The sequence below is a fragment of the Ceratina calcarata genome, unplaced genomic scaffold (assembly GCF_001652005.2).
Source record: "Ceratina calcarata isolate Rehan_Ccalc_2016 unplaced genomic scaffold, ASM165200v1 scaffold162.2, whole genome shotgun sequence".
Taxonomy (NCBI): domain Eukaryota; kingdom Metazoa; phylum Arthropoda; class Insecta; order Hymenoptera; family Apidae; genus Ceratina; species Ceratina calcarata.
The window spans coordinates 780829-787010 of NW_017137499.1; positions in this window are offsets into that span (position 1 = coordinate 780829).

Below are 6182 nucleotides of genomic sequence, written 5' to 3' on the forward strand. Positions count from 1 at the left end.
TTCAACATACAAGCATCGTTTAAGTATATAGCCTATAGATCCTTAAATAGAAGTTCGTATTGGATTTCATTGAATAAGGCGCACGATTTTCATTTGATTGACCAGCACTTTATAAATTCCGAATCGATCCAGAACACGTCCGATTCTAAAAGAATCTCTGACGCAAGAATGTAGTTTATCCGAAACATTAAACTCGCGGGGAAGTTTACGCGTGCATCGAAGGTCGGAAAACACGGGAAATCGGCAGATAAAACGGTAACCAGCAGCGGGATAGGCGCGTTTCTGGAAAATTATTTATTGCCGATTCATTCACGCCGATCCTAGCACTAAATTGCAGGAAGTGCCCGGCTACATGATATTTAAAATGACGTACGTGCGGATCGGCGATTCCGTATTTAAAACCGGACGGCCTTCGTGGAAACAAGAGAGAGAGAGACGAAGAGAAAGGAATACCGGCCGAGGAACGGGATCCGTTGACTAACCTTTGGCTAAGCAGAACCTTCGTTTCTTCTCTCTTTCTTTCGACCACGTCGAAGACATCGCTACCTTTATTCGCGAACAAAAGATTCCGGACGTTTCAACGAGTTCACTGATTTGCAATAGACGAATCGTGACGTAAATAGTTGCATAATAGTGCACTGAAAAACGTCATTTTCCAGCTGCACGCGTTTCTATCCTTATTACGGATCGTGCTACTTTAAACATATTGTTATTCACCACTCGGCTGTTTAAGTAATTCATTAACTTGGGTATAATCGTACTTGATTGGGAGAATCATATCGTATGAACCTCGTAACACATTTTGTCTTGTATTCTGAATTCAATCAGATTGAGATCAGAGAAGAGCAATCGGAGTGAACTCAGAAGCCTTTATCGATTCATATTCGGTAATTTTCTACGAATTGTTGTCTCAGTGTGATTACGTTTTTTTCATAGCAATGTATTTTCTAGAATGATTTCATCATTAACATATCTCAGGTCGTGGTCATTCTGTACGCAGAAACAAACCGTGAAGACTTGGAATTGTCCATCTCTCATTACTTAGCGTCAATTTTTAGTTCTTAGCACCGGCGTTACAAACTGACAAAGAACAGATTCGCTCAAAGTAAGGTATGCGCAATTATGACGTACATTTCGTCTAAATAACGAGAAGTCTGACCGGGTAATTTACAACTTTAAATATAGCATTTGGCGTTTTATTTGTTGAGGCGATCTCACCTCAGGTAAAAGGAGGAAAAACATCATTCGTTTGTCTACAATTAGGTTTTGCATTCTGTATAAAAATACTTGCTTTTGATTAATGAGAAAATGTATTCTCAGTTCCGCAATATCGAAGTATCAGAAAACAGCGAGAAAAAGAATAATTGTTGATCGTACACGCTTGCTCGAGGAGTTCCAAGTACACAAAGTTATCATGTACCCGGTTTAACTGTATTTACTGTTAAAAGATTGCAACGGGTATCAGGGTTTTACAGAAAACACAGAACGTTCTGCACGGAGGAGAACACGTATCTTATCTCACTAAGAATATCTTGCAACGTCGCGACGTCATCTTACTTCGACCTACGCCGCATCAAGTGACGCTTCGCAGGTGGGGTTCTCCGTCGCGACGTGAGGATAATCCGGCGAACTTCGAACTTTGTGATCAAAAGATTTTACCAGCCTAAATGTCTCTTATCGGAACAATACATGTCATATTATCAAAATCAATCTTCTAGGAAACAGTTGATTAATCCCATTCTCGTCTGATGAAATAAGCATAAAATTTAAAGCAATTTTTTATCATACTTCGTATCGCAATGTCTTGAATTTCGTCAATTCTTAACAATCTGAAATTTTTCTCTTAGATGTCAAAAATAATTTACACGTGTATTTTTGTGAAAGACTGAATTCAAGTTTAGGTGCTTGTTATTTTTATTTAAAACGGAAGCAGCGAACTGTCTTGCGATGGCAGTAACAACGCCCAATCAACTTAAATTGCCCGATGCATTGATTTGCATACATTGATTCAGCTTCCTCCGTTGGATTTACATTGAACCGGCTCTTTTGATTTCAAGTACAAGATACCACGTGTTACACAATGTGTAACAGTACCAAGATAGCTGAAGTGCCGTGAAGAAATAAATGTTTAATTTTTTGTAATTCGCTGTGTAATGTCGTGTTGTAATATTATAAGAAGTTATCAGGAGGAAATGTTACGAGTGTTAAACAAAAGATTTTCATGAAACAAGTACAGATTCGTAAATATCTAAAGGAGTACCGTTTGTCTCTCAGCGAAGAGATAGCACTTTTCTACCGAAGTTGTCGATGAAATTACAATGTCAACGGTGAGCCTTTTAAGCCTGATTACGTGATCCCGGACAAACCTGTTATGGCATTTCTGTATCATAATTTATTGTTTTCCTGTTTCCTGATAAATATTGACGGACAAAAAATTTTTCCTCCAAAAGACTTGTCTATATATTTTGTCGAATGTCACCTGAAAGAATGCAATTTGATGTAAAAAAAAATGTTATCTGTGGATATCTAAAGGCACATGATACAGAGAAAGTTATTACACTGCAAACAGTTTTATCGTGTGTGAAGAGAAAGCACTGTTTTCCAATTCTGTCCGAAGGAGTGCTCGAAGAAAGTTATTGTTAAACTTGATAAAAAGGCCAAGGGGAAATTGTCTTAATTGGGCTAAAGAATAATGGCGTCAGTCGTTGTATAGACAGGTCAAAGCGAGTGAGTCATGCACAAAGTGAAATATTCGATCTGACAAAACCGGCTATTTGCAAACTTTGCATATTACAGAAACTATATTCATAACGTTACGTTGCCTTAAGCAGAATGTCACATTGGCAAAAAGTGTTCTTTCAAAACTGATTAAGAAATTTCGAAGGATAACCCTAGACGAGAGTTTCTATAAATAAAAGTCCATCCCATGAAGAAATCATTTTGACATATAAATAATGATATTATAATTACAATTTCCATTGTTCGTTCAGACATTTCAGTAGAAAGAATGGGCTCCTAGATGAAGAAGATTGTACTTCGTTGAAACACCGGAAACGATATTTTCACAGATCGTGGTAACACGCCGATGCGTATCTAGCCTGGCGCATCGGTACATGAAACTCATTTAAATTGTAATTTTGAAACACCCGGATAGTAACTTCGCCATTTAGTACATTGAACTTCCTCGACTGTGCTACGAATTTCAAGTTTCAACGCTATTCCTCCATCGCAAGATGATAAAAAATGGCCAAGACTCCTTTGTTCTTGCAATTTTCAATGACATGCAAAAAAAATGTGTCTCGCAGCTCTCGTAACTTGTAATAATTTTCTGCAATACTTGAGAGTTACAAGAACGAAGAGGCGGATGAATCACCGTGTAAACCTGGGCGTCGTCGGCGTCTTACGAAGTTGTCAAGCGGCATCTGATCAGACGGACGTAGTATAATCTTTGGTAAATCAAATAGACTTACCTGTAATCTTAATGGTCTGTGATAGCCTGTAATCTATTAAAGCGATATTGCTTATACTCCGATAAAGATTTTTGCAATTATTATCGTGTTTTGTGTATTCTTTTGAACATTTAACAGCAAGCGAATCATTTGTGCATGCTTTAAATTTTACTAATTGTATGAGAATATAATCTTTTGTCTGCGGAACGTTAATTGTACCGTTGCTCCAAACGAGGCTGAGCGTGCCCTGGAATGAGCAATCGCTCGTTTCCTTGCTCGGTTTTTTCTCGCAGATCTCGTCGCGCGAGAACCGCACGGAGTCTTTTGTCTCAATTAAATGTTACAGGTCAACTGAGAAGCGGTAACAGACGATGAATTGATATTAATGTCTGTATTCCCAGTCGCGGACTAGTCTCAACGATCTGCACACAAAAGCAAAAAACGCTGTTTCTTTATCTTCTGTACACCATATGCGGTTACAAAGATAATGGTTCTGGAAGGCTAGTGCCATACACAAGTTATAATATATTGTCAATAAAAACACTGGTGAATTACGCTTTCCGAAAACGTGTGCGTATTTTTGTATGTTTAAAATAACTGCGAAAGATAGGAATAGTAATGATAACATTTTGTCAGTAAATATACGTAGAATTATCAGTTTGTTGGGTGTGAAAATTTTTTGCAACGAATTATGAGAAGTTGTGATTTTTCTTGTGAATTTTTATGCTACATATTCACGGTGATTGGAAGTTCATGAATTTAGTGTGGAAAATTCCATGGATGAAACAGAATTGTTTTATGAATCGTGCAGAAAAATATTGTACCATTAAAGTTCTCCTAATATTATTATTGTAACGATAAATCTAGATACATTAAGTTCTAAACACTTATTAGTTTTTCAAGGAATAACCAGGAATGATTAAGTAAATCCAGACGTTCCTAGTTCAGACACGTACGTTTCAGGCATAATGTTTGTCAAAATATTCCTTGATACGTTTCTTATCTCACTTCAACCTTCCATTCATTTACGATCAAACAGTAATAAAATTCACATCTGTCTCTCATTTCCTGTGAATTTCTAAAACTCGTTGCAGAACATGCGACCAGGATAACTTAATCAAAAATACATTCTAGAAGCAATCTCATGTTTTTGATGTTGTACGTACACTGCTATTATTATTCTGCATTGCGACGTACGTTTAATTTTAAATACTAATAATTAAATGTACATTTTTAGATTAGAGGCCAATTAAAGATTAGACAAAGGAAGGTTGCATGCTTTAAATTTTACTAATTGTATGAGAATATAATCTTTTGTCTGCGGAACGTTAATTGTACCGTTGCTCCAAACGAGGCTGAGCGTGCCCTGGAATGAGCAATCGCTCGTTTCCTTGCTCGGTTTTTTCTCGCAGATCTCGTCGCGCGAGAACCGCACGGAGTCTTTTGTCTCAATTAAATGTTACAGGTCAACTGAGAAGCGGTAACAGACGATGAATTGATATTAATGTCTGTATTCCCAGTCGCGGACTAGTCTCAACGATCTGCACACAAAAGCAAAAAACGCTGTTTCTTTATCTTCTGTACACCATATGCGGTTACAAAGATAATGGTTCTGGAAGGCTAGTGCCATACACAAGTTATAATATATTGTCAATAAAAACACTGGTGAATTACGCTTTCCGAAAACGTGTGCGTATTTTTGTATGTTTAAAATAACTGCGAAAGATAGGAATAGTAATGATAACATTTTGTCAGTAAATATACGTAGAATTATCAGTTTGTTGGGTGTGAAAATTTTTTGCAACGAATTATGAGAAGTTGTGATTTTTCTTGTGAATTTTTATGCTACATATTCACGGTGATTGGAAGTTCATGAATTTAGTGTGGAAAATTCCATGGATGAAACAGAATTGTTTTATGAATCGTGCAGAAAAATATTGTACCATTAAAGTTCTCCTAATATTATTATTGTAACGATAAATCTAGATACATTAAGTTCTAAACACTTATTAGTTTTTCAAGGAATAACCAGGAATGATTAAGTAAATCCAGACGTTCCTAGTTCAGACACGTACGTTTCAGGCATAATGTTTGTCAAAATATTCCTTGATACGTTTCTTATCTCACTTCAACCTTCCATTCATTTACGATCAAACAGTAATAAAATTCACATCTGTCTCTCATTTCCTGTGAATTTCTAAAACTCGTTGCAGAACATGCGACCAGGATAACTTAATCAAAAATACATTCTAGAAGCAATCTCATGTTTTTGATGTTGTACGTACACTGCTATTATTATTCTGCATTGCGACGTACGTTTAATTTTAAATACTAATAATTAAATGTACATTTTTAGATTAGAGGCCAATTAAAGATTAGACAAAGGAAGGATATTTTCTACATAATAATTAGAATACATTTTCATTATTCCACTTAGTGCATATTTCTATGTCGTAGGATTCGTTGAAAATCATAGTAGTTAACGAACAGACTAACTTGATAACAAAAATTACAATATGAATAACATCTATAAATTAGAGTTTTCATTACATTGACATTAGAAACGTTCTATTGTTTAACTCCCACAGTATTTCAGTACGCTAATTAATACATCGTGTAGTTCATTTTTTGACCATCATCATAAGAACAGAATTGCATGATTGCGTCAACGCGTCTCGAGGGAAATGTAATAATGCAAATGAGACTGACGAGAGTATCGAAAGAAGTTCTCTT